The following is a 24126-nucleotide window of genomic DNA, read 5'->3' on the forward strand; positions in this document are numbered from 1 at the left end:
CTACAAAGACAGCCTCCGGTCAGTCTAAATCCCATTACTTCACCATGGCCTTTCGCAACTTGGGGCATAGACGTGATCGGAAAGATCCATCCAAAGGCTTCCAATGGCCATCAATTCATTCTGGTTGCTGTTGATTATTTTACTAAGTGGATTGAGGCAGCTTCTTATTCCGTTTTGAATGCCAAGAAGGCAGCACAGTTCGTTCGTACCAACATCCTTTGTCGGTATGGAACACCATTCGAGATCATCACGGATAACGGATCTCACTTTCAAAGTGAATTTTCGGACCTACTGAAACAAAAGAAGATTCAGCATCACAAGTCTTCACCCTATCGCCCACAGACGAATGGGGCCGTAGAAGCTGCAAACAAGGCTATAAAGGTCATTTTGCAGAAGACAGTTCAAAAGCATAGAGCTTGGCACGAACAATTGCCAAATGCCTTGTGGGGATACAGGACTTCAATCAGGACACCTACTGGGGCAACCCCGTATTCTTTAGTATATGGCATGGAAGCAGTGTTGCCTATTGAGCTGGAAGTTCGATCGGCAAGAATTATCCAGGAAAGCCAGATCAGCGAAGCAGATTGGGTCGAGAATTATCATTCGCAACTCTTGGGTATGGATGAAAAGCGATTGCGAGCAATCCACCAAACTCAAGTGTATCAAAGAAGAATGGCGCGGCATTTCAATAAGAAGGTCAAAGACTGGAAGTTGGAAGAGGGTTGTTTGGTTTTGAAGGAAATTAGACAGCCAATCGTAGACCCACGTGGGAAGTTTCGTCCTCATTGGGCTGGACCCTATGTGTTAAAGAAAATTTTGTCAGGCGGAGCCGTCATTTTGACTGATTTGGATGGCTTGGAATTTGCTAATCCATGTAATTTAGATCAGTTAAAAAGATATTTTGTGTGATTGTAATGTAAGATGAACTACATTAGACCTGATTCTCTTTGGAAAAAAGAAATTATATATCAGAGATATGTAGGCAGCCCTCTTTGGGCGCGGTCTAAACATTTCATAATTTCATTCTTCTTTGCCAAATAAAAAAAAAAAAGAAGAAAAAAAAACCCGCTAAGTCGAAAACCCAAAAAGGGCGGCTTAGACAAAAATGGGTAAGCTCGCTAAGTTGAAAACCCGAAAAGGGCAGCTTAGGCAAAAATTAGAGCTTGAAATAAAAAAAATTGGAAAATGCTTGGAAAGCTAAATAATTTTCTCAATTCAAGCTAAAAAGTCGAATCTCATTCCAAATAGCAGTTCAAATCAAGCAGAAAAGAAAGTGTAAAGCATACATCCAAAGATAAATCCAAAGCCAACACAGAAAGTAAAAAAAAAAAAAAAAACAACAATAAAGTCCAAAAGCCTATAGGAGTCTAAGTGTCCCGCCTCCTCCGTGGAGCAACATCCTCCGAGTCATCCCTAGCTGTTAAACTCCGCTCCACCTCGCCTGTCTTAGGATCAGCACAATCTCCTCCCCAGTCCCAGCCTCATCACCAGTGACAGTCTGAACCCAACCTTCAAGTGCACTCAGCAGTGCAGTCCTCCTCGGTCTCTCAATTGGCCAGACAGTGGCAATGAACCAGGTCCGATATTCAGGAGAAGTCTGAACACCAGCAGGGTTAGGTAAAGGCCTAACCATATGATGATCCCTCAACCAAACCTGAGTAATGGATCTTTTCTATTACGAAGAAACAAATTAAAAAGAAGAAGAAGAATGAGGTAGGATAATAGGGAAAAATACCTGGAGAATGATGGGAGAAACTGTCCAATCATCGAACCCTAAAGCGGCTCTGTCAAGGCTTCTAATGGTCTCTGCCAGCACAACACCGCCAATGCAACCCATATCCTCCATTTGCCAAACCATGGGACAAAGCCGCAAGTCTCCAAAACCTGGGTCCCGGTTGAATAAGAAACCAGCCAATAAGCAGAAAACTAGGGCCCGCATCCTCAGCCTCATCCATTCAGGGTCGTCCAAGCAAGTCTCTGAAAATTCATCAATCAGGGGCAGCAGAATCGCCTTCTGATCATCCACAATCATAGCCCTAGCCTATGGTCGGCTAAACTGAAACATGGTTTTCAAAAGACCTAACATGCCCAATTTTTACCTCATGCTTGACCAAAGGGGCATTGGGATCACACCCTATGATAGCACAGAACTCCTCAAAAAGAGGGCACATCTCCTCCATCATAGCCCCAAACCGAAAAACGTGGGCTTCCGGGTCCCAAAGTCTAATACAGGCCCGTAAAAATCCCAGTCAACTACTACACCCCGAAGAGTAATAACAGGAGAAAGACCGTACCTCCCCAAATTGATCTTTTCGACTTTGGAGAGACTCCTAGTCCAGCTGTGCATGCTATGGTTCATCTTTAAAAGAAAAAAAAGAGAGAAAAGGAGAATGAGAGAAGAAAAAGCTGAAAAGTGCCTTTTGGCTCGATTTTCGAGAAAAGATGAGGAATAAAAATATATATATATATATATATATATTTTCCATAAAATGGGCTGAAACAAAATCCTATTTTCTTTCAAATTTGATAATCATGCATACATGTTTTCAGTACTAACCAAGTGCAGGTACAGTCAAAGTTCAGTACCGAAATACAGCAAAAAAAAAAAAATTCACATTTTGGCCCCTGAGGCCCAAAATTTACATTTTGGCCCCTAAGGCCCAAAAATTCCCAATTTGGCCCCTCAGGCCCAAAAATTCACATTTTGGCCCCTAAGGCCCAAAAGTTCACATCTGGGCCCCTAAGGCCCAAAAATTCACATTTTGGCCCCTGAGACCCAAAAATTCCCTATTTGGCCCTTGAGGCCCAAAAATTCACATTTTGGCCCTTAAGGCCCAAAAGTTCACATCTGGGCCCCTAAGGCCCAAAGATTCACATTTTGGCCCCTGAGGCCCAAAAATCACAATTTTGCCCCTGAGGCCCAGAATTCACAATTTGGCCTAAGGCCCGAAAAATCACAATTTGGCCTAAGGCCCAGAATTCACAATTTGGCCTAAGGCCCGAAAAATCACAATTTGGCCTAAGGCCCGAAAAATCACAATTTGGCCTAAGGCCCAGAAATCACAATTTGGCCTAAGGCCCAGAAATCATAATTTGGCCTAAGGCCCGAAAAATCACAATTTGGCCTAAGGCTCGAAAAATCACAATTTGGCCTAAGGCCCAGAAATCACAATTTGGCCTAAGGCCCAGAAATCACAGTTTGGCCTAAGGCCCAAAAATTACATTTCGGCCTAAGGCCCAAGATCACAATTTGGCCTAAAATAATATGCCAACAAAGCAAGCGTACCTGGGCAAAGACGCCGGTCATAGAAGCGTGAGTATCAGCATCCGCCATGAGATCGACATCACTGAAAGATATCTCCAGAGACTCCAGCAGATCCTCGTCGCTGCCATAATCGGAGAAAGCCATGATGAGAGATTTGGGAGAATTTAAGAGAGAGCCTTAGAGAAAGAGGATGGAAATGAGTGAAAAATGAAAGTTTAAGCCATTTATAGAGAAAAAAAGGAGCCAAAAGGCGGGTCTTCTGGACGCGTCTGTTTTTCGCCTTCAAAATTTGTGTTTCAGACAACCACCGACTCCCATAAATCATTTTTATTGTCGCCGGTGGGGGGCAGCTGTGAATACTCAAATTTTGAGGCTCAAAGAGTCACTTTTTCCGGACTGCAAACAGTCCGGTCGGACCGAAGGTCATTCAAAAAGTTCACCGGAAGTGTGCTAATATGGTACTCGAAATGTCCGAAAAATTACGAAGATCACGAAACTGGTCTCGGAATATTTTTTTGGAGGTCCGGAACTCTCGGAAAAACCTCTGGAACGAGAAAAAAAGAGAAAGAAAGAAGGCACACATGCCCGCCCGAGGGGTGGGCATGCCTGCCCAAGCTAGGCGGGCAGGCCCGCCCAGCATGGGCGGGCACGACCGCCCAACATGGGCGGGCATACCCGCCCAAGCCAGGCGGGCGCGCCTGCCCAGCTTGGGCGGACATGCCTGCCCAGCTGGGGCGGGCACGCCCGCCCAGCATGGGCGGACACGCCCGCCCAGCTTGGGCGGACACGCCCGCCCTTGAAGGCGGATAGGGGCGCCTGGGGTCACTTTTTTCCTATAAAAGACGGCTCTGGGGCTCCGTTTTGAGACCCCCCTGTCTGTGTTGACGGACGAATCCTTCTCCCTCTCACGCTCCTTGCGTTTTCTTTACCGCTTTTTGCATTTAATTTAATTTTTATTGCATTTTTATTGTGATATTTGGACATTAAAATTAAACAAATTAAAATTAATTAATATTTCCTAAGCGAGGAGCTTAACCTGGAGTTAAGAAGCGGTCGACGATTAAATCAGGTACGTAAGTCAAACTTTACCTATTTAATTTTAGCACTTCATGCATGCTTCTTTTCTACTCCTAAAAATTCTACAACTGCATAAATGCATTCATACCATCATATAGGCATGTAAATTGCCTCGATTAAAATATGATTAAGCTAAATGTCCGGTTAATTAATAATCGTGGTATTAAAGTTTAAATCCGACAATATTGGCTTAAAATATCTAGTCTTTCAATGGCTACGGTATGATTGCCTTTATTTCGAACAATTTTCAGCTTAAGTCCAATTAATCAATAATTGTGGCTAAAAGCTTTAATCAATCATGTTTTGGCAACAAATTGCCTACAGTTAAATCAAAGTTTTGGCAAAATGCCTTAAAACTCAATCAATCTTTGGGTTTTAAAACTGAAAAATCAATCGCCCAATCAACTTCATTTTGGCAATCAATTGCCTAAATCACTCTTTTTGGCTAAAAGCCTTAAAATCAATCATTTTTGCGACAATCGCCTAAAAATTAAGCATTTCTGGCAACAATTGCCTAAATCAATCTTTTTGGCTTAAAGTCATTAAAATCAACACCTTTTGGCATCAAATGCCTAAAAATCAAACTCTTTGGCAAAATGCCTAAACAAAAAATGCACAAAGCATACACACACTCATGCATTAAGCATCCCATTCGAAGCCCTTTTAAAAAGGCCTATCGAACTACGTTGACTTTGATCTTCCATTCAAACGGAAGTACGTAGGCACGTTAGGGATTTAACCCCGAGCGGCAAGTCGAAATCACATGAACATTTCATTAATCCATCATTCACCTTGCAAAGCATTCATTCATCGGTTAGTTCATCAGCATGACATAGTCTCGGGATCCATCTCGGGTTCGAAGACCATGCCTTAAACATTGGGATAATTAATCTAGTAACTAGGTTAATTAAAATCGGAGTCACTTAGGGTTTTTTCCTAGTTTACCCTAAAATAATTAAACAAGGTGGCGACTCACACATCACGTGCATTTCTTCCTTAGTCACATGCATCCACATGCATTTGATGTTTTGGGGAGGGGTTCACAAAATGGAAACTAGAAAGGACCGAAAAATGGTCCTAAATCTCACTCAAAATCTCGTTTTTCCCAAATTCAGTTTACTTTAGCCATGAAAGGAACATGAACCACAAAGATACAAGGTAGCAATGTCTACCACAACATAAATACTCATCAAACATCATCCAAGAGCATGTAATGGCAACCAAAATTCAACAAACCAATCATTTCATACAAAATCTCAAAATATACACATAACAGCATAAAGGCACAAAATCAAAATTTGAGTAAGGTAAGTGTGTTTATGAACACTAACCTTCAAAACAAGCTTTAACAAGCTTTAATCAAAGCTTCTCAAGCTTTGGTCTTGCCTTTATCCTTATTAGAAGGCTCTCCACCCTCTACATGGAAGAAACTCAAAATCAAACATAGAAAACAAAGAAAAGAAGTAATTGGAGCATGATTAAGCATGTATATGCTAAAAGACAACTCTAAATCCAAAAATAATTCACTTATCATAAAATCACTTACTTGACCCAAGTAGGAAAATCACCAAATTCCTTGAAATTAGTCACCAAAGATTACTTCTCTAGCTTCACTCTCTAAGATTTATGCCTTAAATCAAGTTGGATGGGTGTTTACTAAGTAGGAATTGAAGAAAATGAAGAAGAAGAAGAAGAAGAAGAAGAAGAAGAAGAAGAAGAAGAAGGAGAAGAAGGAAACGTGTATGGAGAAGAAGAAGGCAAAAGTTGGTGCTCAATAATCGATAGTTGTTTTATTAAAGCAACTAAGGGGGTATTTTGGTCTTTTCTCCAAATTGGAGGGTATTTTGGTCTTCTCTCCAAATATTCTCCAATTAAATTCCTTCAAAATATTATTTATCTCCACAAAAGTCTCTAATTTATTCCATAAAAAATAATTCCTCAATTTTCCTCCATAAAAAAAATAATTGCTCAAATTTCCTTACTTAATATAACACCATAATTCACTATTCACTAAGTATCTAAATTCTCCAAAAATATTCCTTACTTACTTTCTACCCATAAAAACCATGCATACATGCTCCAAAAATGTTAAATAAAATATAAAACATAAATAGTAATTTTTAGGACCAAAAATAATACCAACTTCCGGACCGGTGGTACTATTCACAGACCGGTAAACTACTATTAAAATATAGGAAAAAAATGGGGCGTTACAGACACATTTTTTTTTGAACATTTAGAATATTTAGTAGTATTTTATTATATTATTATTATTTTTAGGATGATTGTACATTTATATTATTTTTTATGATATTATTTACCCTTTTCTTTTCTCCCTTTTTTTTTTACAACATTTTGTTCTTATTATATCACCATACCTGTTTATACTTTACAGTTGTGAGATCTATTCCTTCAAAAATAAAATATAAACACACAAAAGCACAAAATAGCAGTGTCCCATTTATTTACAAAGGTGGTTCACCTTGTTAGCAATCCATGGACCGATTTATTATAAATGAATAAATGAAATAAAATAAAATAAATAAAGAATAAAATAATGGATTTAAAACGAAATATGACAAAAAATCAATTACTAAATAGAAGTGGATCGTAGTACTTACCTGACAGGGCGATTAACACGGTCATAAAAATTCAACCGTCTGATTGTACAAACCGTCCTTTTTATTGATCAATGCGGGTTTAAGTGCTCACTGTGAACCCCTACCCCAAAAACACAGGGCATATGATGCATATGACTAAGGGCAGAAATGCACGTGAATGTATGAGTCGCCACCTTGTTTAATTATTTTAGGGTAAACTAGGAAAAACCCTAAGTTGACTCTAATTTTAATTAACCTAATTACTAGATTAATTATCCCAATGTTAAGGCATAGTCTACGAACCCGAGGTGGATCCCGAGACTATGTCATGCTGATGAACTAACCTATGAATGAATGCTTTGCAAGGAAGATGATGTAATCGGACCAATGAAAATGTTTATGTGATTTCGACTTGCCGCCCGGGGTTAAATCCCGAACGTGCCTACGTACTCCCGTTTGAATGGAAGATCAAAGTCAACGTAGTTCGATAGGCCTTTTTAAAAGGGCTTTGAATGGGTATGCTTAATGCATGAGTGTGTGTATGCTTTGTGCATTTTGTTTAGGCATTTTGCCAAAAATTGATTGATTTGATTTAGGCATTTGTTGCCAAAGGTGTTGATTTAAGACTTTTAGCCAAAAGATTGATTTAGGCAATTGTTGCCAAAAATTGATATGATTTAAGCATTGTCGCCAAAATTGATTATTTAAAGGCTTTTAGCCAAAAGAGTTGATTTAGGCAATTAGTTGATTGTCGCCAAAATTGATTGATTTGAGGCAATTTATTTGCCAAAAGTGATTATTTGAAGGCTTTTGCCAAAACTTTGATTTAAGCGATTTGTCGCTAAAAAAGATGGTTAATCTACTTATAGGCAATTTGTTTGCCAAAAGAGATCAATTGAATTGCAATGTAGGCAATTTATTGCCAAGAAAACGTGTTTTAATTAAGGCTTTTTAGCCACAATTATTGATTAATTGGACTTAAGCCGAATTGTTCGAAATAAAGGCGATCACCATAGCTATTGATTAACTAGGCTTTAGCCAATATTGTCGGATTTAGGCTTTAATACCACGATTATTAATTAACCGGGCATCTAGCCTAAAATTATTTAATTGAGGCAGTTTATTTGCCTAATAATGATGTGAATGCATTTATGCAGTTGTAGAATTAGGAGTAGAAGAGAAGCATGCATGAAGTGCTAAATTTAAATAGATAGAGTTTAGTTTATGTACCTGATTTAATCGATGGCCACTTCTTAACTCCAGGTTAAGCTCCTCGTTAAGGGAATATTAATTAATTAAAATTTAGTGACCAATTAACAAAGCAAGAAAGCAATAAAGCTAAATTAAAATGCAGAAAAGCAGTAAAGAATCGCAAGGAGCGTAGGGGAGAAGGAGCGTCCGTCAACACAGACTGAGTAAGTTGGAATGAAGACCCGGGGCTGTATTTATAGGCAAAATCAGACTGTTTCGGCCGCCTGGCCGCCGTGCCGCCGGACACGGCGGCCAAGGCCGGCAGCCTGGGCCGCCATGTTCCAGCGACCGGAGCCGCCGGGTCCGTGGGTTTGCTACTTTCTCATTCCGAAGGATTTTTCGGGAGTTCCGGACCTCCAAAAAATATTCCGGGACCAGTTCCGTGATCCTCGTAATTTTTCGGACGTTTCAAGTACCATATTGGCATACTTCCGGTGAACTTTCCGAATGGCCTCCGGCCCGGCCGGACTGTTTCCAGTCCAAGAAAACTGGCTCTTTGAGCCTCAAAATTTGGGTATTCACAGTTGCCCCCCACCGGCAACCATAAAAAAAGATTTATGGGAGTCGGTGGTTGTCTGAAACACAAATTTTGAAGGTGAAAATCGGACACGTCCAGAAGACCTGCCTTTTAGCTATTTGCTTATAAATAGCTTGAAATTCTAACTTTTCATTCATTCTTAACTTTCAAACTCAAAGACTTTTCTCAAATCCTCTCAATTTCCTCAATGACTTCCCCGAGCCACAGCAGTGACGAGGATTTTTTGGCGTCTCTGGGGGTTTCCCTCAAGGATGCCAATGTTACGGCGGATGCTGACACTCACGCCTCCGTAACCGGCATCTATGCCCGGGTAAGCTCCCTTTCACCTTTGCATGTTTTAATTATTTCTTGGGCCTTAGAGGCCAAAATGTAGATCTTTGGGCCTCTGTGGCCAAGCTGTGGATTTTTGAGCCTTAGGGGCCAACTGTGAATTTGTTGGGTCTCTGTGGCCAACTGTGAATTTTTTGGGCCTCTGTGGCCAAAATGTGAATTTTTTCTGTACTTACTGTTTTATTAGTATGCATGTTAGGGTAGAACTAAGATATTATCCTTAGTAAGGAACCGAGAAGTAACTCTTAGATTGCTTTACCTTTTAGGACTCCCGTATTAAATTGGATGTGGGAGAGAGCTCTGTGGCCGAGATTCTGATCGAGATATTCGATCAACATAACCCAGTTGAGGCAATTATCAATCCGTCTTATCTGGGCTATCTGAGGCATTTTGACATGGGTCGGAGCAGCCACAAGGAGTTATTGTGTGCCTTGGCCGAGAGATGGTGGGACACCACCAATACTTTCCACTTTTCTTGGGGCGAGTTGACAGTGGCCCCTGTGGACTTTTCTGTGATCACCGGGATCCCTTTTGGTACTCGGCCGGTTGAGTTATATGATGACTGGAGGACAGAGATCTCCCCCGATCGGATGGTGGAGCTGATTGGGATAGACCTGCCTCGGATCATCGAACCAGGCTCTGCTACTCCCGCTTTGAGCGTTTCCAGACGCTGGTTATCCCTCCAGGCCCCTGACATCTATGCTAGATACAGGCAGGGAGAGCTGACGGCTACTCAGGTGGCCAGATTCACTTTGTTGCTGCTGTTTGCTTTGACCTTCTGGTCTAACAGGAAAGAGAAGTTTAATCCTTCTATCTTGAGGAGTTTGGAAAATCTGGCCCATTTGGAGGAGTATGACTGGGCCGGTGCTATTCTGAGCCGCATGTACGACGACATGTGTGATCTGAGTCGAGGCCACTGCAAACTCAGCGGGACCTACTACTTCTGGAAGGTAATGTAAAGAACATTCTTCCTTTCCGTGTTTTTCTGTTCGTCTTGATTTTTCTTTTTCACTGATTCTTTTTCTGTTTCGCAGACTTGGGCATTTGAGTACTTTCCTTACACTCGCCCAGAGCTACTTCATACTGACCTTGGATTAGGGTTGGTGCCTTTGGCTTGGAGATGGTACTGAACAAACCTTCATACCGTTCGGCGCAAGAAATCGCTGAAGGAGCTGAGAGCCTTTTTTGATACTTGCACTTTGGAGCAGGTATGTGCTTAGTGATTCTCAGATATGTTAAATAAAAAGGATTTATTAACATATTTGCATCTTTTATAGGCCGAAATAGGGCCGTTGACTGCCCGTCTACAGAGCTGGATTCAGGCTGATCCCGATTTCCAGCGGTCAGATGCCTTGTCTCGGCGGAGGGTGGTCCTGTCGCACCCCGTCTTGCGGCAATATTATTTAGGCGAGAGAGTGGATATTCAGATAAGAGGCTGCCGTTCTGTCCCTTATTCCCCTCCCGAGGATATGCGAGCGGGTAAGCAGATGACACTCACCGCTGCTCATACTGAGGGTATTCCACATGTGGAGTTCATCATGGCAGGAGATTATGATGAGTTCTGCAGGATCTCTTTGATGCAGCCCATTGGATCTCGGCTTGATAGTTTTCAGAGACCGGCTCCCTCCCAGCCGCTTGGCACACGCTCTTCTCGGGCTTCGGGCCCCTCGACTAGGACTCCAAGGAGGAGGCCTATTACTGATCCCACTTCTTCCACTCCGGTTGATGGTTCGTCTCGGGCCGGGCCTAGCCGCTCGGCTGGTCCTTACAGGGCTCCCCGGGCTATTTTGGAGGCTACCAGGCCGCTTCACCCAGACCTGGCCAATCTACGTCCTCCATATAGCATTCCCTACTATCCTCCCGACGGCCCTCCAGCTCTTCGAGAGGTCTCCTTGGAGAGTGTAGATCGCCCGGCTCTTCCTTCTGAGGACATTACTAAGGTAAAGACTGAAAAATCTCTCACAAAAAGGATTCACAAGAGATTTGATATCGACTTGTATTTTCCTTTGTATGATTTATAAGTTCCTGTTGGGTTGGTCAATCAGATGATGGAGCTGGTTCTCGGGATGCAGCAAGAACTAACTGCGGCCTGGACTCATATAGCCTTTGATGATCAGAGGAGGAGGAGGCCCCGCCGCTGATAGTTGCTAGATTTTCCTGCTTTTCTTTGTTTTTCTTTGTTTTTTTTTTTGGCATTTCTGTACTGAACTTTGCCTGTACCTGCACTTGGTTAGTACTGAAAATTTCATATGTATGCATGATTATCAAATTTGAGCGAAAAATAGGATTTTCTTTCAGCCCATTTTATGGAAAAAAAAGAAATATATATATTTTCTTTCTCTTTTAGTACTGAAATAAAAAAGCTCCTCCTTTTTTTTTATGGTACTGGAAATTTTTTTTTTTTTTTGCGGTGGCCGATGGCATCGGCCGCCGCCGCCACCGGCGGCTGCCTCCGGGCGCGTTTTTTCCTATAAAAACGTGTTTTTTTTTATCTTTTTTCAGAATTCACTCATTCCTTCTCGAAATTTGTGCCAGAAAAGCAATTTTCAGCTATCTCTTCTCTTTTCTCTCTTTTCTTCCTTCTTTTCTTCTCAGGAAAAAAAAACATGAATCCCTTTTTTAACCACAGCATGCACAGCTGGACTAGGAGTCTCTCCAAAGTCGAAAAGATCAACTTGGGGAGGTACGGTCTTTCTCCTATTTTTACTCTTAGGGGGGTAGTAGTTGACTGGGATTTTTTACGGGCCTATCTTAGACTTTGGGACCCGAAGGCCCACATTTTCCGATTTGGGGCCATGATGGAAGAGATGTGCCCTCTTTTCGAGGAGTTTTGTGCTATTATAGGGTGCGACCCCAATGCCCCTTTAGTCAAGCATGAGGTAAAAATTGGGTATGTTCGGTCATTTGAAAACCTGTTTCAGTTCAGTCGACCACAAGCTAGGGCTATGATTGTTGATGACCAGAAAGCAATTCTGCTGCCCCTGATTGACGAATTTTCAGAGGCTCGCTCAGACGACCCAAATCGGATGAGGCTGAGAATGCGAGCCTTGGTTTTCTGCTTATTGGTCGGTTTCTTATTCAACTAGGACCCAGGCTTTGGGGATTTGCGCCTTTGCCCCATGGTTCGGCAAATGTAGGATATGGGTTGCATTGGCGGCATTGTGCTGGCAGAGACCATCAGGAGCCTTGACAGAGCTGCTTTAGGCTTTGATGACTGGACGGTCTCTCCAATTATTCTCCAGGTATTTCCCCTTTCCTTTTCCTTATTCTTTTCTTCTTTTAGTTCATTCCTTTGTAATAGAAAGTATCCATTACTCAGGTTTGGTTGAAGGACCACCTCCAAGTGGTTGCTGCCCCTACTTTCTTGCCCTACAATCCCACTCAGTATCGTATGCGGAGGATCCTGATCACCCATCCGTCTACTGATGCATGGACTTCTTGGTTGATTGAGTTGGGTCCCAATGAGGTACTGTGGTTCATTGCCCGGTATGACATCATCCGCTTTATCCAGGTTAGCTTTCGCCATACTCGGGTTTACCTTCTAGGCCTTACACACTGTACTTGGTACTGCGCTTCGCGCGTTTTGAGGCAGATGGGGATAGATCAGACTGTTCCGATTATGGATGACATTTCAGCTGATTCAGCCATTACCCCGGGTGTTACCCGAGCCGTCCTTAGGGCTTGGGTTAGAGATCATCATATGGTTAGGCCTTTACCTAATCCTGCCAGTGTTCAGACTTCTCCTGAGTATCGAGCCTAGTTCATTGCCACTGTCTGGCCGATTGAGAGACCAAGGAGGACCGCACTACTGAGTGCACTCGAAGGTTGGGTTCAGACTGACGCTGATGATGAGGTTGGGACTGGTGAGGAGATTGTGTTGGCTCCTCGGACAGGCGAGGTTGGACAGAGTTTGACAACTAGGGATGACTCGGAGGATGTTGCCACACAGAGGCGACGGGACACCTAGACTCTTATAGGCTTTTTGGACTTTTATTGTTTTTCCCTTACTTTTTATTTGGGACTTGGACTTTGGATTTTTGGGATGTATGTTTTTTTTTTTTTTTTTTTTTTTTTTTTTGCTTTGGACTTGGACTTAGACTTTGTTTATTTCGCTTGGACTCTTTTGCTTTCTGCTTGACTCCAGATTGTTTGACTTTACTGCTTAAATTGAGAATGTCATTTGGCTTTTAAGCTTTCCAAGCATTTTCCAACTTCATTTATTTAAGCTCTAATTTTTGCCTAAGCTGCCCTTTCGGGTTTTCAACTTAGCGAGCTACCCATTTTTGCCTAAGCCGCCCTTTTGGGTTTTCGACTTAGCGGGCCTCGACTTTTGCCTAAGCCGCCCTTTCAGGTTTTCAACTTAGCGGGTTTTTCTCTTTTTTTTTTCACTTTTTTCTTTTCTTTCCTCTTTTTTTTTTTTATTTGGCAAAGAAGAAATGAATTATGAAATGATTTTTTTATTAATGTTTAGACCGCGCCCAATGAGGGCTGCCTACATATCTCCGATATATAATTTCTTTTTTTTTCCGAGGAGAATCAGGTCTAATGTAGCTCTTTTTACATTATGCAATGCTTATTATACAAAATATCTTTTTAACTGATCTAAATTACATGGGTTAGTGAATTCCAAACCATCCAAATCAGTCAAAATGACGGCTCCGCCTAACAATATCTTCTTCAACACATAGGGTCCAGCCCACTGAGGACGAAACTTCCCACGTGGGTCTATGACTGGTTGTCTAATCTCCTTCAAAACCAAACAACCCTCTTCCAGTTCTCGGTCTTTGACCTTCTTATTAAAATGCCTTGCCATTCCTCTTTGGTAAACTTGAGTTTGGTGGATTGCTCGCAATCGCTTTTCGTCCATACCCAAGAGTTGCAAATGATGGTTCTTAGCCCAATCTGCTTCGCTGATCTGGCTTTCCCGGATAATCCTTGTCGACTAAACTTCCAGCTCAATAGGCAATACCGCTTCCATACCATATACTAAAGAATACGGGGTTGCCCCAGTAGGCTCTCTGATTGAAGTCCTGTATCCCCATAAGGCGTTTGGTAATTGTTCATGCCAAGCCTTGTGCTTTCTAACTGTCTTCTGTAAAATGACTTTTATAGCCTTGTTCACAGCCTCTACAGCCCCATTTGTTTGTGGACGGTAGGGTGAGGACTTATGATGCTGGATTTTCTTTTCCTTCAACAAATGCGAAAATTCGCTTTCAAAGTGGGACCCATTATCAGTGATGATTTCAAATGGCGTTCCGTACCGACAAAGGATGTTAGTACGAACGAACTGCGCTGCCTTCTTGTCATTCAAGACCGAATAAGAGGCTGCCTCGATCCACTTAGTGAAATAGTCAACAGCAACCAGGATGAATTGATGACCATTGGAAGCCTTTGGGTGGATTTTTCCGATCACATCTATGCCCCAGGTTGCGAAAGGCCATGGTGAAGCAATAAGATTCAAATTGACCGGGGGCTATCTTTGCAGCTTAGCGAAAATTTGACACTCATGGCACTTCTGCGCGTGCCTTACGCAATCTGCGTTCATGGTTGACCAGTAATAACCTAGGTTCATGATTTTACGAGCCAAGGCTATCCCGTGCATGTGCGGACCGGACTCCCCATTGTGTAAGGAATCCATGATGGTTTGAGCTTCCCCTTCGTCTACGCACCTTAGGTGCAGGCCATTCCAACTTCTCTTATACAGAACTCCCCCGGTAAGGCAATATCCAGATGCTAACTGTCTCAATGTCCTTTGATCAGTCTTGTTGGATCCCTCCGGGTAGGCTTCATTCTGTAGATAATTCTGTATATCCCAAAACCAGGGCTTGTCATCGACTAGATTCATGACATGTGCTTGCTGTTTCTGTAGCCGAACTGTCAGAGGTCGAATGACTTGATCTCCCCCCACATTAACCATGGAGGCCAAAGTAGCCAGAGCATCGGCAAACTGATTTTTGGCTCGCGGCAAGTAGTGGAAGGATAAATCCTCAAATTGCTGAGCCAATTCATCCAAACGTTGTAGGTAAGGAACCAAACGCTCTTCCTTAATTTTCCATTTCCTTAGAGCTTGAGAGACTATCAGATTGGAATCTCTGAAAACCCTAAGGACTTTTATCTCTTTTTCCAAGGCTGCTTTTAGCCCCTTTATGCAAGCTTCATACTCGGCTTCGTTGTTGGTGCAGTCGAAATTTAATTTGACTACGATTGGGACATATTCTCCACAAGGAGTTTTGAATATGACTCCAACCCCATTTCCATGGTAGTTTGAAGCTCCATCGAAGTACATTTCCCAGGCCTCACTTTCCAAGCTCAATAAGTCTTCATCAGGAAATTCTACCTCTGGCATTTGGTCTTCGACCGGTAATTCTGCTAATTGATCGGCTAAGGCTCCGCCTTTAACTGCCTTCCGTTGTACAAATTTTAAATCATAGGCTGCGAGCACCGACACCCACTTAGCCATCTTACAGTCAAGAACCGGCCTCTCCATAAGGAATTTCAAGGGGTTCGATTCAGAAATAACGTATGTAGTGTAAGACGAGAGGTAGTGCTGCAGCTTTGTACAGGCCCAGACTAGAGTCAGGCACAACTTCTCTATCTTATTGTATTTTAGCTCATATTCTAGCATCCTTTTGCTGAGGTAATACACGGCATTTTCTATCCTTGTATCTTCTGCTTGTTGAGCTAGCATTGTACCCATCGCTTCTTCTGTCACTGATAGATACAATAGCAAAGGCTTTCCTAGCCTTGGTGGTTGTAAAACTGGCGGGGGTAACAGATATTGCTTGACTTGGTCGAAAGCTTTTTGACAATCCTCATTCCATTTGACGGCTACTCCTTTCCTGAGTAATTTGAAAATCGGACCACAAGTATCGGCCAATTGATTAATGAACCGGCTGATGTACTGTAGCCTTCCCAGGAAACCCCGAACTTCTTTTTCCATCTTTGGTGCTGGCATTTCCAGAATGGCTTTGGCTTTTGAAGGGTCAATCTCTATGCCCTTCCGACTGACCATATGCCCTAGAAATACTCCGGATGTAGCTCCAAACAGACATTTTGCCGGGTTGAGCTTTAAATTGTACTTTCAAAGTCTAAGGAAGAACTTCTCAAGTGCTATCGTATGTTCTTCAGCTATTTTCAATTTGACAACCATATCGTCCACATACACTTCTACTTCTTTGTGAATCATGTCATGGAAGATGGTCGTTGCCATTCTTTGATAGGTTGCCCAGGCATTTTTGAGCCCAAAAGGCATGACCCTATAGCAGTAGGTTCCCCACTCCGTGATGAATGCCGTTTTCTCTTTGTCTGGTAAATGCATCATTATTTGATTGTATCCGACAGCAAGATCGATCAAGGAGACCATCTTGTGTCCAGCCATTTGGTCCACCAACAAGTCAATATGCGGCAGGGGGAAGTCGTCCTTCGGACATGGTTTGTTCAAATCTCGGTAATCCACACACATTCGCACCTTTCCATCCTTCTTAGGAACCGGCACTATGTTTGCTCTGTTATTGTTTCGGGCTTGTTGCCCCAGACATCCGAGAATATCTCTAACCCAGGCAGTATCTTCTTAGCAATCGGGCAGCGAAATGGTTCTTGGAAGCCACGATAAGGAATCGTTTCTCCCGGTTTGCAGAAGTAACCATTCAGAGTCAAAAGGTAAGGCCGCATTTATATACTCTCCTTCCTTCCCCTTCTAGCTCTCTCAGCACGGTCTTCATCATTGGGCCTGAACCCAGTCCATAGGTCCCTTCATTCACCGGACACTCCCAGGCTTGCAGTGCGGGGTATGTTTTTCCGGACCTTGCCATAATCATTCCTGGCAGATAGGACATCTTAAGCATTAAAGGCACTATGCAGTTTATTTGCACTATCCCGAAATCAAAGAGAATTCGAGAGTTCGTAGTCTTTCCTTCTATGAACTGCACAGTGTCATATTGAAATCCCAAGAGGGGTAAATTGGCAGTTTCAGGGTTGACCTCAAAGAGAGGCTGGCCCTTTGGCTTCTTGAGCTGACTGTAGTCATCCCCCTGGATAGTGATAACCTTCTCCTCATAAGGAAACTTGACCTTTTGGTGCAGTGAAGAAGGTACTGCTTTAGCATGATGTATCCACGGTCGACCCAGAAGTAGGTTGAAGCTAGTAGGCACATCAATTACCTGGAACGGTACCTCCATTATAGCTGGCCCAATTGCCAACTTTAACGTAGCAACCCCCAACACTTCCCTCCGGGTGCTGTCGTAGGCTTTGACTATCTGGTCTGATGGAATGAAATCTGTTTCTTCCAACCCTAGACAGTTGGCTACCCTCAGTGGGCAGACGTTCAGTGCTGACCCATTATCAATGAGAACCATGGGCACAGTCTTTTCTCTGGTTTGAACTGTGACGTAAAGGGCATTATTGTGACTGCCTCCCTCCTTGGGTAAGTCGTCATTAGAAAACCCGATGCTTTGCATCTTTGATGATTGGGTGAGGGTAGATACCAGCACTTCGGGGCTAACCTCCACCGATGTTTGCAGTTGACTCAAAGCCTTGCAAAGAGCTTGGCGATGAGGAAAGGATGATGCCAAAAGTTCCCAAATTGATACCTTAGCTTTTGTCTTTTTTAGCTGTGAAAGTACCGGGTCTTCCTTTGGCTCCTCTACCCTCTGATAAGGTTTATTTTGGACTTTGTCCAAGACCAATGGTTCATACTGTCTCCCGTTCCGGGTTATAGCATCGACCTCTTCAGTTAGGTCATTCAGATCCAGGACACAGATGTCATTCATTTCAAGGAATAGTTCGAAAGGATCGATCAATTCCTGGTCAGAAACAATAGTATTCACCCCGTGGTTTGGTAAGGGATTAGTGCTAACGTTTGTCTTACTTCTTGGAATAATGGAACCATTGTCCACCAGGTCTTGGATGCGGTTCTTAAGCGTCCAGCACGCTTCAGTCTTATGCCCGTGACCCTGATGGTATTCACAGTATTCATCTGCTCTGTAGTTCCTTGGTAATGGGTTTGGTGGTGGCCTTGCTTCCAAAGGCTTGATGTAGTTTGCCTTGACAGCTTCTTGGAACACTAAAAGGATTGGCATCCCGAGATCAGTATAGGTTCTTCTTGACTGATTGTTATTTCTCATATTTCCTACACGTAAGGGATTCGTGGGGGTGATGCTTGCCACTTCGTGGACTTTGCTAGCTTGGCTAGGCTTCTTGTATTTTAAGGTTCCTGAGTCTTCTTTCAGTTGCCCCATTTGGATTAAATCCTCTACCTTGGTAGCAGTAGCAATGAGCGACTAGAAGGTAGGTAGGTACTGGGTCTGCAATTGTTGCTGGTAGATAGGCAATAGATTCTTGATGATTATGTCTACCTGTTCTTGCTCAGAAGGCCGGTTGATCATTTGGGCGGCCTTGGCCCTCCACCTCGTAAGGAACGAGGAAAAAGGTTCATTGTTCTTTTGTTTGGTGGTTTCCAGCTCTCTCCGAGTGACATCCACCTCCATATTATAATGATATTGTGAATTAAATGCATTACAAATGTCTTCCCAGGTCTTCATTTTAGACCGATCCAGGCTAACAAACCACCTTAAAGCAGCACCGGTGAGTGATTGTTGGAACAACTGAGCAAGGAGCTCACTGTTCAGTCCGAACGGGTTTAGTGCACCCACATACATTTTCAAGTGCATCTTGGGACAAGTGGTCCCATCAAACTTATCCATGTTGGGCATCTTAAACTTGGTTGGCAGTCTCGCCTCGGGGAACAAGGACAAGGAGTCCATGTCCACCACTTCCTTGTGCGTCTTAAGGGCGGTAACTGACCTTTCCAACAATTCCAATTTTTCTCTCATTTTCTGGGCTTCCAGCTCAGAAGCAGTTCTGGAAGGCATGTCATTCAGGTTAAGGGCAGGGTTTGTTGGGTCAGTAGCCGGTCCCTGATTGGAGGTAGCAGGTCCACTCCCCCCAGCTGAAGCCCCATTTCCATTACCATTACCCAGTTCAGCTATCAGGGCAGTCCTTTGGGCAGCCAATGCCTCATTCATTCTGGCCTCCATTCTGGCCTCCAGTTGTTCAATGAGGTTTTGGATGTCAGAGATTGATGCCATTGATGCAGGTAGGGTTGTTGAAGTTATAAGTGAAGTTGGTGTAGCTGGTGAAGCTGGTGAGGTTGGTGATAGTACTGTGGGTGTGACTAGCACTGATGCTGGCACTTGAACAGAGGGTACCTGTAAGGATAAGGGTAGTTGGATTAGGTACAGCGGTTGGTGTATCAGGGTAACTGATGTGAGGTAGATCGACTCTTTGTCCAACTGTGCATGACTAAAAAGAATATCCCATGTTCTTTTAATGTGATGATATGTCATGAATGCGCACAACATCACGTCATAATTTGTTTATGATATGATTCGTATCATTGGGTGCATACAGTCCTAAAGGATAGGTTCTATAGGCTATGACACAAACAGAGAATTGGCTTATTAAGGGACCCTTGAACCTTGAGTATGGATATACCTAACCATATGTGAAACAAAGAGTTTCGCATGGGTCTAACAGTACGCATACTCATGGGCCACCCCCAAAAGGATTAGGGATGGTTTGCGGTAACAGGGAGGACGCTTTGGCTGTCCATCGACATAATCAAAGAGACCTGCCGATCAGCGCTACTTGCTATCCAGACTCAGAAATTTGAACAGAGAGAGAAGAAATTCATTTGAAATTCATTTTTTATGCAATGGAGAAAAAGATTCTCAATCGTGCAAATAAATCAACAAATTAAAATGATTTAATTAAACTGTTCAATTAAGTCCAAATTCTCCTTGTTAAGCATTCTTAAAGAAAGAATACTTAAATTTTTTTTTGTTGGGGTACCCTGCAAAACAAAGTATAGTAAAATAATGCCCTAAAGAAGGGCAGGTTAGTTTACACAACAATTGTAGTCCACTTTATGCAAAATGATTACATAAATCCCCAGCAGAGTCGCCAAACTGTGAACCCCTACCCCAAAAACACAGGGCATATGATGCATATGACTAAGGGCAGAAATGCAAATGAATGTATGAGTCGCCACCTTGTTTAATTATTTTAGGGTAAACTAGGAAAAACCCTAAGTTGACTCCAATTTTAATTAACCTAATTACTAGATTAATTATCCCAATGTTAAGGCATGGTCTACGAACCCGAGGTGGATCCCGAGACTATGTCATGCTGATGAACTAACCTATGAATGAATGCTTTGCAAGGAAGATGATGTAATCAGACCAATGAAAATGTTTATGTGATTTCGATGTGCCGCCCGGGGTTAAATCCCGAACGTGCCTACGTACTCCCGTTTGAATAGAAGATCAAAGTCAACGTAGTTCGATAGGCCTTTTTAAAAGGGCTTTGAATGGATATGCTTAATGCATGAGTGTGTGTATGCTTTGTGCATTTTGTTTAGGCATTTTGCCAAAAATTGATTGATTTGATTTAGGCATTTGTTGCCAAAGGTGTTGATTTAAGGCTTTTAGCCAAAAGATTGATTTAGGCAATTGTTGCCAAAAATTGATATGATTTAGGCATTGTCGCCAAAATTGATTATTTAAAGGCTTTTAGCCAAAACAGTTGATTTAGGCAATTAGTTTGCCAAAAGGTGTTGATTGGGCGATTGTCGCCAAAATTGATTGATTTGAGGCAATTTATTTGCCAAAAGTGATTATTTGAAGGCTTTTGCCAAAACTTTGATTTAAGCGATTTGTCGCTAAAAAAGATGGTTAATCTACTTATAGGCAATTTGTTTGCCAAAAGAGATCAATTGAATTGCAATGTAGGCAATTTATTGCCAAGAAAACGTGTTTTAATTAAGGCCTTTTAGCCACAATTATTGATTAATTGGACTTAAGCCGAATTGTTCGAAATAAAGGCGATCACCATAGCTATTGATTAACTAGGCTTTAGCCAATATTGTCGGATTTAGGCTTTAATACCACGATTATTAATTAACCGGGCATCTAGCCTAAAATTATTTAATTGAGGCAGTTTATTTGCCTAATGATGACGTGAATGCATTTATACAGTTGTAGAATTAGGAGTAGAAGAGAAGCATGCATGAAGTGCTAAATTTAAATAGATAGAGTTTAGTTTATGTACCTGATTTAATCGACGGCCACTTCTTAACTCCAGGTTAAGCTCCTCGTTAAGGGAATATTAATTAATTCAAATTTAGTGACTAATTAACAAAGCAAGAAAGCAATAAAACTAAATTAAAATGCAGAAAAGCAGTAAAGAATCTCAAGGAGCGTAGGGGAGAAGGAGCGTCCGTCAACACAGACTGAGTAAGTTGGAATGAAGACCGGGGCCGGTGGGTTTGCTACTTTCTCGTTCCGGAGGCTTTTTCGAGAGTTCCGGACCTCCAAAAAATATTCCGGGACCAATTCCGTGATCCTCGTAATTTTCCGGACGTTTTTGGTACCATATTGGCATACTTCCGGTGAACTTTCTGAATGGCCTCCGGCCCGGCCGAACTGTTTGCAGTCTGGGAAAACTGGCTCTTTGAGCCTCAAAATTTGGGTATTCACACTCACCAACTCAAGCAGTCCATACATGAATAACTTTCCAACTACCCTTGACAGCAGGCATCAAGTCGAATAATGACGATGCTTCGCTCGTCGGTTCCTTGACCCTTCTATAAATGGAGGTTTCCCTTCACATCTCCTTCACATCCAGCATTCATAGCAGATTAGTTTCTTGGATAATCCTTTTTCATGGCCTTCAGAAGCCAAGTCTCATCTTTCGTCCAATCCATCCGACGATCTATGGCAAATTCCTCCTATGAACCAACTCGTTTGGCTGAAATACTTCAAAGATTTAAAACCTGACTATGGTTTCTTGTCTTGGCTCGTTACTCGTTTTAATCCTAGCACCATGGTTTTCCGGTTTGAAGACTTTGAAGTGACTCCGACCTACGAGGAAATGTGTGCCGTGATGGATCATCATCCTGATCAAGACGAGACTCCGGCTTTACCCCCAGGTCCTATGTATGATCTAGCTGAGATTGCGGCCTTGTGTCCGGTTTACCTTCTTGATGGCATGAATGTGGATTAAGGCCTTCCCTTGGAATCTTTCCTGAACAGGGTTTTGTCCACTGATCTAGATCTCCCTTGGGTTCGAGCTTGCTGCTTCTTGCTGTTGAATGTGTATGCCATGAAAAATCGCCAACCTGGAATTGGAGATTTTCGACTTCTGACCGTTGTTCGTGACATGCAATTGCATCATCATACTGTCTTTATGATGATCATGGGAAAAACAATGTGTTGGGTCAGGGATATTGCCCTTCACATCACTGACTTCTATGTTCATCATTGCGGTTGTCCACTGCTATTGCAAACCTGGTCTCTGGACAAATTAAGCCTGATTCCTCCGGCTCCAGCTCGCTTAATTCCGACCTATGGGGCTGCCAGCTTCCAATCTCGGTCTCGGAGACGCTTCGATTTTGGGGGTAACCCTACAGTTCGGTGGACTTGTCCTTGGTGGAGGATTAGACTGGTCACGACCGGAAGTATGAATCTCAACTATGTGTTGTATGTCAGTCTAGACCGTTCCATGGCCTATTTCCCTGATAGGATCAGCCGTCAGTATGGGATGATACAGCGTGTTCCCAGAGTCCATAACTTCGAGAGTGGTCTGATAACGCCACATCTGTTGACCAATTTGGCTGACCGTTGGCTAAATCGAAATACCATGTATTTAGATGAAGGAACGATGCAGGTCACCATGACACCCGCATATGCCAACTGGTTCTTTACCCTATAATGATATCATGCTCTTGTGGAAATTGGCCTCTGCTGATAGGCCCTACTAGAATAAATTGTTGTTTGTTGCTTTTTCTTTTGTACTCAGGCCATGAACTTTTATTTGAATGTATCTGCTCTCTTTTTAGTTAATGATCCTGATGACCCTGTCTTTATTAATTCCTGTTTTCTGCAGACATGAATCAACAACAGACAACAAACTTTTTCTTTCGAAATCGTTTATTGCGTTAGTTATTTGGGCCTCCTGCCCTTGGGTTAACAAATGAAAGCTCATAAGAAAGAGATTATTCTGTAAGGATAAAAGCTTACACTGGGAAATAACAAAGAATGGGGAGACTATTTTATTACCTGCACAAATCAGACAAAAATAACAAATGTAACTTCTTTATGTATGCATGAACCTATATGTGTACTAAGGTTTATTCAAGGTTTTATATTGATCTTTCCGGGGAAATCACTGAGAAAATGGTGCTCGTCCCTCTGATCAACGTCTTAAAAGAGTTCATTATTTAGGCAGGACAATAGCCGGAACATTTTTAGACCAAATGAGTTGATCTTTATTTAAATAAGCAGAGAGGAAGGTCTTGCATTCTTCGACCACAACCCCGGAACAAAAAGAAAAATTTTGAAATTCAAATCCTTTATTGATCTTACTTCTTTTCAACATTATACAGAAGTAAACAGAACTTATTTCAATACAATGGTCATTTGCTCTAACTACTCGATTTCCTATTCTCCTTCGAATCAAGTTGATGGAATTGAGTCACCCCTCGCAAATTTGTCACGAACGCATGGCATATATTTCGCATTTAAGCTAAGCACCATGCGTTGATCCCGAAAATTTTACTTTTATTTATGCTCTAACTTTTGCCTAGGCCGCCCTTTCGGGTTTTCAACCTAGCGAGCTTAATTCTTGCCTAAGCCGCCCTTTCGGGTTTTTCAACTTAGCTAAAATTTTTTTTTTAATCGAAATCATCATTTCAGACATAGAATCTCTTCATTTGATCCTAATTGATAATTCGGTTGACAGGCTTCCCTTCCATGGTGACTAATTCAGCGGCGCCTTTTGCTAATAACTTGTGAACTCTGAATGGTCCATGCCAGTTGGGCTTAAATTTCCCACCAGGATGATTCTGGGCTTCGTGATCTAATAATCTGATCAAAACCAAATCTCCATTCTTTAATGCCCTTGGATGTACCCGTTTATTGTAGAAACGAGCAATTCTTCTTTTTCTCATCTGATCCTGGAATCGAGCATTCAGTCTTTTTCCGTCTAGGAGCGCCAAATCTTCATATCTC

The sequence above is a fragment of the Jatropha curcas genome, chromosome 8 (genome assembly GCF_041381405.1).
Source record: "Jatropha curcas cultivar XTBG-Jc1 chromosome 8, XTBG_Jcur_1.0, whole genome shotgun sequence".
Taxonomy (NCBI): domain Eukaryota; kingdom Viridiplantae; phylum Streptophyta; class Magnoliopsida; order Malpighiales; family Euphorbiaceae; genus Jatropha; species Jatropha curcas.